Below are 11,775 nucleotides of genomic sequence, written 5' to 3' on the forward strand. Positions count from 1 at the left end.
TCCGGCAGAAGAAACAAAAAAAAACATTTGATCAACGTAGCCTTTTGCCCGGGACAAGATTTAGGGGTACGGTGTTGCAAAAGGGACAAACATCGCCGTTTGCGGCACTCCCAGGGGAACATACAGCGTAACAGTGCCACCCCGTGGCGGATTTACATTACTACCTTACATTTTACAGTAAACTATGTGTGACTTGACACTCCAGTAGCCGTGGCCTACTTCTAAACCTAGCAACAACATACGGCTTTTCCCGAGCTGAATCCAACTCAATTGTGCCTCTTCTCACAAACAGAATGCTTGGATGTAACTCGCTAACTGACGTCTAATCGCTAACCGGCTTTATCTAACATATGCATTTCCCTTCAAGTAAATCGCGGACGAGCGCCCCAAATAATGTTACGGACTAGCCGGGTCTAGGGATTAAGGGTTAAGCACGCAATACTAGTCCTAACCTGGAGTGTGTAGAAAAGATGAAAAACGAGGAAAGAAACGGAAAGGACTGATTTCCAAGACTGAGAAATACCCGGAGGTGGGCTAGCTTACCGAGGTAGCAGGCTAGTAGTTGGCAGGTCCCTCCGACAAGGCCTCGGCCATATGGGTCTCAGCTCCCGTAAGCGGCGGACTCCGTCTTGGTAGGTCAGTTCAGTTTAGGTTGATGGTCTTGAAAGGTGTGAACTTGTGGTGTCCCGGACAGCGTGTTGAAAGTGGCGTATCCTGAGGCGTATTCATGCAAACTGCCGCCATTAATTAACTCCAGGGGACGCATCCGCACCTCACAGTGACGTCCTGTATAGAGGAATTATTTGTTATCAAACACAGGGGATGCGCGCGCAGCTTGGCTGCAGGAAGAACGTTACTGTAATGTCCACAAATACACGGGACGACTGTGTGAACGAATAACTGGCTTGGTATGAAGACGGCTAGCGAACTTCCAATACGTTACAATGGTTTGATTTTAGTTTTAAAATGTTTTCCGCCTGCTACAACAGCTTGTCACCCAGTGATAAGACCATTTATGCTACGAAATTAACCTTGGTGAATGGGATACGTCTTGGAGACCCATGTGCTTCAAGCGCAGGTCAGTGGATTAATGACGAGACAAAATGGCCCAGTCTTCAGTGGCCAAATATTCACAAATACCTGATCGACACACCAAGTCTTTATTGCCGGGAGAACTTGAAAGCGTACACGTCTCTGCATGCATACAGCTATGTTACTAGTGGTCATGTCCAGGACGTACTATTTCATGATTACAAAGTTGCAAACCTTGTAGTTCTGAGGACTGAGGTGCTGTCTAGCCAAAGACAGCGCAAGAATGAGATTTACAAGAGATGTACAAGGTCTGGGTTAAACAACTGTATTCTGGCCGCGAACTGCAACTGTATGGCTGGGTATATTGTGGTGATAGGAGTTAATACTAATATTTATACCAATACTTACCACCTGAGGGCAGTATCCACTAACGTACCTCCTTGTAAACTATAACGGTATTGTCTTTCGTAGTCTGTAGGATTCCGGCAGAAGACGCCACACGATACTTGATGCACATGTTGGCGGTGTTGTCACAGTACTTTAATAAATAGTTGAATTGTTGAATCCAAGTTTCTTCATTTATAATAAGAAACATTACATATGTAACAAGTTAATTTACTAAGTACTGTTAGCTTTCCATTACTAATTAACCTCTTCAGTCACTATCGTTAATGTAGTAAACAACAATTCACTGCTCATTTGCTTCAATCAATAATTATACAGCTGTGCCTGCGGGCATATCTAGCCCGAACACCATTTAAACCAATGTGTGTAATACATTAGATTGCTAGGGATTAATCTCTATACTATTTTCTTGCAGCTTGGGGTCAGCACTGCTTAACCACACCTCCAATAATTTCTCGATGAAAACCAGTCCAGGTATGTAAGAAAAGGAACACACTGGCCAAAAAAAAAAACAACAACAACAAAAACCGCTAACACCAGCTAACATCCGCCTTTGATGGTCAGCGTAAAAGGGTACAATCGGCATTCACTCCCGGGTCAAATGACTCCGCGGTAGACACGGGTATTTACCGGCTCCACCTCCGATCGGCATTTGAGGGGGTCAGCAAAATGCAAATATAACCCCCATCACTTCTAACACAAGCACAATATTTTAGTTTTTATTTTATTTAAAAAAAATCAGTAAACCACAACTTATTTTGGCTTTGGGGACATGCTGCTAGAGCTTATGGGTTCACAAAAATAATATTATTCAGGAAAAGATCTGTGAGTATCTTTTATAATCCAAAAATTAGTGATGACTGTCAAGGAGGTTGAATACTTTTGCAAAGCACTGTATATAAGTAACAACTTACATTACGAAACTGACAGCTTTCAGTCAAGCTTTGTGCCAATCTTCAGTGACTAAAAACAGACCTGTTCTGGGGGCCTGGAGCTGGATCATCCATAGTTTCTCATGTCATCGCAGTCAAAACTGATGTGACACAAATCAGTCCTAAATTCATGATACATTCATAGTCATTGGTGAAATCCCTCTGAAACTATATCAAATCTACTATAAAACATTAGTAAAACGGTATCTTAGGGAGAAAAATCCTCGAGTCGACTAACTCCTCAGAGATAGCCATGAAACTAATTGGCGCGTTTTTCATTGGATAATTAGTAAGCAGTGATTGACATACACTGTGGCTGAACCCCAGCAGTTTTGGGTCGCTGGGGTAAACCTGAACTGACTTACAAACGATTTAAGATGAGTTCCAAGAGCTTTAATACATGCATAGAATGAAAGCACATAACAGTGACGACTTCTTTCAACTTCAAAACGTAATTAGAAACCCTGTTTTTGTTTTTTTTGGGGGGGGTTTTCCACATGGGTCGCTTTTGGTCTGAAAGGGCCCATGACCCATTTTCCCCAACTATGGCTGTGGAATGGACCTCACAGAACCACACAAGTCCTCATTCAGCGCGTTGTGTTGGAGGTCTCTGTGGCCTCTCTCATTCAGGGGATTGTTTTAAATCCTGGGTTTACTGATGAACTTGTTACGGCTCGCCCACCCCGCGCCGTGGCCCGCCCACCCCGCGCCGGCAGCCAATCAGCTCGTCAGGGCCGGGCTTAGTCATCTGGGCTGGGCTTAAGTTTGGTGGCCTCCCACGCGCCCGTTGTCAGTTCGTGTTGTAACCTTCTCGCAGCAGCGGCTGCTCTTCCCTCACGGTCCTTTTCTCTCCGAACTCACCCCAGCCCTTGGTTTATGTTTTCCCTTGCAAAGTTTCCCCGTGGAAGTATCCTGCCGTGTTCCCGTTTTGGATTACCCGCGAGTTTTTCCCCTTGGACTTTCCGTTTTTCTTGTCGCTCATTGCCTTCCTGTGTTTGACTATTTGTACGCGTCAGGAATAAAGTACGCCAGTTTTCGGCTAACCCAATCTCTGTCTGGTGTCGTGCGCTTGGGGTCTTCCACAAACCCTAACAGTACTCCCTTTCATTTTTAATTTGAATTATTTTATAACAATAATCCTATGGTGTAATCACGTTTTTTTTGTAAATAAATGCTTAAGCTTGCTAGTCACCATGTCACACCCTCTTCCTGAAGTGCAGCTTTCAGGTTGAGTGGGACACGTACATACACGGGTGACAAATGAAAGGAAAAACCAACATAAAGTGTCTTAGTAAGGTGTTGCTCCACCAGGAGACTCCAGAACAGCTTCAATGCTCCTTGTTATAGATTCTACAAGTCTCTGAACTCTGTTGGAGGGATGAACACCATTTTTCCAAAAGACATTCCCTCATTTGGTGTTTTGATGATAGTGGTGGAGAGCGCTGTCGAACACATTGGTCCAAAGTCTCCCATAGATGTTCAACCCTCTCGTGCCCTGTGGATGGGGGTATTGTAAATAAAATACACCTATTTCATTAACTTAATGGCAACACATAAATAACTGAACCTGTATTTCTTATACTTTAACCAAGTCATTTTCCCATGTTAGAAAAGTATGTTCAATGCCGGTGATTTTTCAAGCCGTGTGTAACAGGAGGCATGGTGGTTTGCAGGATGTCCTCAAAAAACACGTTTTTTTAGACATTTAAAAAAACCTTTATTTTCTTTTTTTTTCTGTGATCTTGCTCCCATTAGGTGATATATATATAATCCAGCATGAAACAGGCTTGTACTGTCTCATAGAAAATTTACTTGACTAACTGGATTATTTTGCTCCTTATTTGTTGAGCACTATCCCTACCGTTGAGTGTTTCTTTTAACAAAGATATCTATCTATCTATCTAGATATATGGATATATATATGGATATATATATATATAGATATAGATATAGATAGATAGATAGATAGATAGATAGATAGATAGATAGATAGATAGATAGATAGATAGATAGATAGATAGATAGATAGATAGATAGATAACATTACATTACATTACATTACATTACATTACAGTCATTTAGCCGACGCTTTTATCCAAAGTGACTTACAATAAGTGCATTTAACGTAGGAAATCAGGAGAACTACTAGTCGTCAGAGGTGATAAGTGCATCTAAAAAGAGCAAAACCAGTGCTAAAGTAAAAGTGCAAGGAAAAGATTTTTTTTTAAATGAGTGAATACAATAAGTACTAAGAACAAGTAACAGGGTAGGTAGTAGTCTTTAAAGAGGTGAGTTTTCAATCTGCACCGAAAGATAGGCAACGACTCCGCTATCCTGACATCAGGGAGGAGTTCATTCCACCACTGTGGGGCCGGGACAGAAAAGAGCCGTGACCGGGTCGATCGGCAGCAGGGACCTCTAAGCAACGGGGGCAACCAGGCGTCCCGAGGCAGCAGAGCGAAGTGGTCGGGCGGGATCTAGAGCTTGACCATGGCCCATAACATACACCATCAACCCATAGGCGACACGTGCACATAACGACTGGTAAGTACTACCACATTAAGAGTTTATAATTTGATTAATCAACGACGAAAAGTTCAGCCGGCGGCAATAACAGAAGATAAAATACCTCAATTTTTGGTTTGAAGTTGGATGTCTTTGACCTGACTGACTGAAGTATTTTAATATTGACCTTTCAATAAGCCCTGCTATTCAGCAGGACACCAAAAACTTAATTTATTCTCAAAATATTTCTCTCCGCGGAAATCTTTAGTAAAAGGCGAAAGATTTCTACGATCTGAAGAGAAAGTGTACTGATGAACTCACGCACGGATCAGATTCTCCGCCTAACTATTATAGTTGACGGCTTTACAATCACTTTTTTTTACAACTATTATGAATTTGAATTATACTGTTTGAATAACTTCAGAACATAACGTCGATGTCGAATGTTGTGGTAGTCTAGTTATATGATTTGTAAATTCCTTTTATCGGTTGCTTTGCATTCTGGGAAGGGTGCTAATCTCTCATCGTTGTCTCGACTGTTCAACTTTAGCCCTCTCGCGGTGGTGAACGGGATCTATTGGATGTTATATTGTAGTTATAGACGAGTTGAATGCGAAACAAGAGCGCTTGACTTTACTAGTTTGCTTTTAAGCTTCGTATATTCAAGGTTTACGCATGCGCAGATTAAACTGTATTCGATCCAAATAACTCCTCATAACAGCCCATAGGGACTGATCGGCGTAGGGACTGCCAACTATTTTTCATCAATTTTTTATACCGTGTAATTGTCGCTGGATTTTCTATCCTGATTAACGCAGTCAGTTGAGGTGGTTCGGGCATCAGATTAGGGTGCCTCATGGGCGCCTTCCTTAGAGGTTTACCGGGCATTTGTCTATTGGCACGATTTATTCATAATTACAAAATAGGTGTTTATATCTATGTCTGCAACTGCTGGCCAATTCATTCCTGTTATTCGATGTGGACATTTCTGGTTTGCAAATTATAAAACATTTTTTCAGTTAGACATAGATTGCACATTTTACTACTGGTTGAATATGCGTTGCTCTTTGAGAGCAAAGCATTTTCCAGGTGTTTGAATAATTAATGTGCCTGTCCGCCAATGACCAGATATAACGGCTTAAAGATGTTACGTTCTTTAAACGGTTGTGTCTAAAGCTACACGTGTGCATTAAACCTCCATTTAAATGTTCCCTCTGTTAGACCGATGTATGTCTCTATTTTACCGTTGCCATTTCTCGTCACCGTAGCTTGGTAGATAACCCCTTTCGTCTGGCATCTTCTTTCGAGGGGGCATGAATCGTCACTTGATTTGTTCATGATTCTTGTGTTGCGGGACGATGTTAGTTGTTGAATGTTTGGCATGCAGCTGTAACTAATTTTGATGGTGTTCCTGTATCTTTCTCAGTTAATGGTCCGGGGTAAAACACTTATCCAAAAGTTAAAAAAAAAACTGCTTATCGATGTCTGTGGCCACGGTATGGTGGGCTGTACCAGGTAATGTTTGGTTTTCTGCTGTTTGTTGGTTTGCTGGCAGTCAGTATTTGATGGTGGGTTGTGCTTGAGCTTAAAATTGTAGCCTGTGGTGACCCACATCTACACTGCTCAAAAAATAAAGGGAACACATAAGCAATGCAATGTAGCTCCAAGTCAATCACACTTTTGAGATATCAACCTGTCCAGTTAGGAAGCAACACTGATTTGTGAATCAATTTCACCTGTTGGTAAATTCTCTAATTTCCACCAGGTGGAAATTAGACAATTTGCAAGACAACCCCTATAAAAGGAATCGATTTGCAGGGGGTGGCCACAGACCATTTGCCTGTCCTCATCTTTTCTGGCCGATCTTTGGTTAGTTTTTCATTTTGCTAGTGTCCTCACCACTAGAGGTGGCATGAGGCGGTATCTGCAACCTACAGAAGTTGCTCAGGTAGGGCAGCTCATCCAGGATGGCACATCAATGCGTGCTGTGGCAAGAAGATTTGATGTGTCTCCCAGCACAGTGTCCAGAGCATGGAGGAGGTACCAGGAGACAGGCGAGTACACCAGGAGACGTGGAGGGGGCGGCAGGAGGACAACAACCCCGCAGCAGGACCGCTATCTGGTCCTTTGTGCAAGGAGGAACAGGAGGAGCACTGCCGGAGCCCTACAAAACGACCTTCAACAGGCCACTAATGTGCAGGTTTCTGCTCAAACAGTGAGAAACAGAATGCATGAGGATGGTATGAGGGCCCGACGTCCACAATTGGGGCCTGTGCTCACAGCCCAACACCGTGCAGCCCGATTGACCTTTGCCAGAGAACATCTTGGTTGTCAGATTCGCCATTGGCGCCCTGTGCTCTTCACAGATGAGAGCAGGTTCACACTGAACACATGTGACAGACGTGAGAGAGTCTGGAGACGCTGTGGAGAACGTTCTGCTGCCTGCAACATCCTCCAGCATGACCAGTTTGGCGGTGGGTCAGTGATGGTCTGGGGAGGCATATCCTTGGAGGGCCGCACAGACCTCTATGTGCTAGCCAGAGGTACCATGACTGCCATTAGGTACCGGGATGAGATCCTCAGACCCATTGTCAGACCATATGCTGGTGCAGTGGGCCCTGGGTTCCTGCTCATGCATGACAATGCTCGTCCTCATGTGGCCAGAGTGTGTCAGCAGTTCCTGTATGTCGAGGGCATTGATGCTATGGACTGGCCTGCACGTTCCCCAGACCTGAATCCAATCGAGCACCTCTGGGACATCATGTCTCGTACCATCCGCCAACGCGATGTCGCACCACAGACTGTCCAGGAGTTGACCGACGCTCTGATCCAGGTCTGGGAGGAGATCCCTCAGGAGACCATCCGTCGTCCCATCAGGAGCATGCCCAGACGTTGTAGGGAGTGCATACAGGCACGTGGAGGCCACACACACTACTGAGCCTCATTTTGAATCGTCTTGAAGAATTTCCACAGAAGTTGGATCAGCCTATGTTCTCATTTTCCACTTTGATTTTGAGTATGATTCTGAATCCAGACCTTAATGGGCTAATGATTTTGATCATTGATCATTCTTAGGTTATTTTGCTCTAAACACATTCCTCTGTCTAATAAATAAAGATTTTCAGCTGAAATATTTCATTCATCGAGGTCTATATTGTGTTTTTAGGTGTTCCCTTTATTTTTTTGAGCAGTATATATAACTAGAGACATTCACCTGAGAGGACGGTGTACCTTTAAGGGATGAGGTGAGGGGTCAGATAATGCACTTCCGCTTCCGGTACACAGTTCAGTGTCGTTGTCGAACGTATGACATGCAAAGTTGGAGTTAGTAAACTACCTCGACTACGTCTACTCTCACGTCTCCTGTCTCGTTGTTTTCTAACTCCACAAGCCGCTCTTTTGTAATGTAGCTTGGTATGGGGGTGTAGCGTCATTGAAGATGGACTCATTAGATGATAATTTTGAGAGTGTTCTATTAATGCTTTCTGGGATGTTCTTCAAGGTGGAGGGTGGGTGGTTGCTCTCTGACATACTGCAGCGTTGTTAAACTTAATGTACGGCTTGTATGTGCCGTTCCTAAGGTCCACTGAGATGTACAGAAAGTCAATTTGTTTTTTGTTTGCTTCAATTGTGAAATTTAGCCCATTGTTTGATTTTTTTTTTGTTTGATTGATAGTAACACCAACATCTACAGTGTGCTTCACAGTTGACCATGTCAGAAGACAGCTGACGAGTTTAGAGGGAAATCCAAAGGAGTTGAATCAAGTGCAATTGCACTTGGTACATATCCGTGAAGACGTTTCGCCTCTCATCCAAGAGGCTTCCTCAGTTCGTGCCTTAAGCTAGTCTGACTGGCTGTTGATGAAACTCAGATATTTATCCCCTTTGGAGTCGTTATCAGAGCTATTGATGACCATGACTATTTGTGTTCCGATGTTTAGCAACCCCCGTCGTTATCCGGCTCTTTGGGATCCGACGTTAAGCAGCGACAGTCGTTGGTGGTGTTAGTTTCGATTTCGTTAGTGCTCCATTCGGTGGTCATGAGAGGCGTTGGAGCCGTTAGTGACCGACTGTTGTTCTTGGATGCTAGGCTTCTTGAGTCTCCTGGGTAGAGATGAAAGGACGGCATTGTAAGTGGGAGATAGGTGGTGTCGCAGGCCTCCTCCTCTGTTGAGCGATGGTTTTTCCAGTTTCGCATAGATGGCTTCCATCACCCCCCTTTCTAACCATCTATCGTCTCTGTCCAAAATGTGTACGTTGCTGTCCTCGAAGGAGTGTGTCTTCTCCTTTAGGTGTAGATAGACTGCTGAGTCTTGTCCTGAGGAGTTGGGCCTTCTGTGTTGGGCCACCGTTTGTGTAGTGGTTGTTGGGTTTCTCTTATGTATAGGTCAGTGCAATCCTCATTGCATTGTACAGCATACACCAGATTGCTTTTTTGGGTGTGTGGTACGCGGTCTTTGGGATGAACCAGTCTTAGTTGGAGTGTGTTGCTGGGTTTGAAGTATAACGGGATGCGGTGTTTGTTAAAAATTCTCCTGAGTTTCTCGGAGACCCCAGAAACATACGGGATGACTATGTTATTCCTTCTGTTCCTTTTCTCCTCAGCGCTCACCCGGTTGGTCTTTTTTTTTTATCGTTGAGATCATGGATTGGTTGACGTACAGGCACAATGGGACGTGTCCAGATCCTGTCAGCTGCATGCGTTGGACTAGTTTGAAATGAAAATCATATCGCTATTATTTTCAGTCCTTTCATTTCTGTTTCTGAAAACAACAGAACGACAAAACAACCATAATTTCTAATAGCCTACACATTGCAATATATCGTCTCAGTGTGCTATACCTTCACCTCACCTCACCTGGCACTCTATGATCATTCGGCTATTGTAATGGTTGCTTGCGACAGTCGTTATTGGGCTTGCTCAATGACGTATATGGGTCTAATGAGAAAAAAAATGCTTTTGGTCGATATACTCTGTAATGGTTTTGCATTTCAGCCTCATACATGCTCTAAGGATAGGGTTGAGCTCCGGATTAAATAATGTTTTGCTATTCATTATTTTTAAAATGGAGAATGCATGGGTAATAGGACATGTATTGTTTTAATCAATGTTTAGTGTTTTTACGGGGTTTTACCGCTTTGCTTTAGTTCCGGGAGAGTGTTCCTGGTAGGAGCGTTTTTAGTGAGGGACGGCGAACGAGTGAGGGCGGGCGTAGTATTAATCGAGCTGTATGGAGTGACTATGTGCCGTTTGGCCGGAGAAATAAAAAGAAATCAACGGAACCCGTTCGTAATCCGAGTGGTTTACCTTCGCTACGGAGACCATGAAGGGGGACTGGTGTCAAACCATAGGATTACAAGGCCATTTATGGTGGAAATAATATTTAGCATTGCGTGTTGCATTGGGACGTGAGATGCATTCAGATATGAGCATCAGTGTAAGGGCTAGTATGGCATTTGTAGGCCCATGTCTATCAATGGTGTAAGCTTTCTTGGTTGGGTCTTACATTTTTCTGTAATATGTGTGTTGAGCCTGTACTTCAGCTATAAATTCATGGAATTCTGTATTCTTTATATCCATTGTAAATTACACATTTTTTCCCGTTTAAAGTGGGAAGAGGGGGGAATTTAAAGAGTGCTCATCCTAATGAATCGCACTGTTAATCCGGGATGCTCCCCGCGGAATTTTTAATACAAGGCACAATATTTATACATCATACGTTCATAAACGTGGAAGGAAGCGGAAACGATCACCTTCTGCGTCATGTAATTTTCATTGACGTTTCATAGGAGAAAGAGGGCTGCGAAAATTTGCGATTGCTAAAACATGCATGATTGGGGAACACATATTGTGTTGGTCGATACTATATACAGAAATAAGCTGCAAAGCAATGTAAAATGTTAAGCAATCAATATATTATGAGATGAACCATCAAAACATGCAAATTGAACTGAACATGTGGATATTCTATTATTTTATTATTTGACTTCGACGCAAGCCCCGCAGTACAGCAGGGCATCAAAAAATTAGGTGAAACTCATAGTGTTCCTCTCCACGGAAATCTTTAGTAAAAGGCGAAAGATTTATACGATCTGAAGAGAAACAAGAGCGTATTGATTAACCCATGACCACGCACGGACGACATTCTCCGCCTAACTATTACACGTGACGGCTTTACATCATTTTTTTACAACTATTTTTGAATTTGAATTATACTGTTTGTATACCTCCAGAACGTAACGCTGCTGTCGAATGTTGCAGTAGTCCAGGTATATGATATAGAAATTCCTTTTCTCTCGGACACTTTGCATTCTGGGAATGGTGTTTGTTTGTTTTAGTTTTTTGGGAAGTGTGAAATCTCTTTTCGAGTGTCTCAACTGTTCAAGTTTAGCTCTCCCACAGTAGCAAACTGGATCTAATTGATGTGATATTGTAGTTATAGATGAGTTGAATGCGAAACACAAACGCTTGACTTTACTAGTTTGCTTTTGAGCGTTGCATAGTCAAAGGTTTACGCATGCGCAGAGTAAACTGTCTTTTGGCCAGTAACTCCGCATAACACCGCATGGGACTTATCCGTGTAGGGACTGCCAATTATTTTTCATCCATGTTTTATAGCGTAAAATGGTCGCTGCATTTTGCAATTTTGCGTTTCCTACTCAAGTCTATATGTTGCACAACGCGCCGTATACGTGCACATGAGTCCCCTTTACGGAGATGTTACGACAGCACCTGCGCATTGTGGCAGACGGTCATGGATACGTCTAGTGCATTCATTCCACTGGACAGGCTGCAAACCACACATTTCTACAGGAACAGATTAGAAGAGCGCCAACTTTACTCGTTTTAATTTGATAAAAAAAACGTTTAGTTTCTCGTAATATACTGTTAGAGCAAAAC

The 11,775-nt window shown here is 43.1% G+C and overlaps 2 non-coding genes across 2 annotated transcripts; both read right to left on the reverse strand.

Moving 5' to 3' along the window:
• Window positions 1–5,071: 5,071 nt before the first annotated feature.
• LOC130108616 (U5 spliceosomal RNA) lies at window positions 5,072–5,184 on the reverse strand. The gene has a single exon (XR_008809927.1). It is a non-coding gene; the product is annotated as a U5 spliceosomal RNA (small nuclear RNA).
• Window positions 5,185–10,871: 5,687 nt separating this feature from the next.
• On the reverse strand, window positions 10,872–10,987 carry LOC130108596 (U5 spliceosomal RNA). The gene has a single exon (XR_008809907.1). It is a non-coding gene; the product is annotated as a U5 spliceosomal RNA (small nuclear RNA).
• Window positions 10,988–11,775: the final 788 nt, after the last annotated feature.

This window comes from Lampris incognitus, chromosome 2, assembly GCF_029633865.1.
Source record: "Lampris incognitus isolate fLamInc1 chromosome 2, fLamInc1.hap2, whole genome shotgun sequence".
Taxonomy (NCBI): Eukaryota; Metazoa; Chordata; class Actinopteri; order Lampriformes; family Lampridae; genus Lampris; species Lampris incognitus.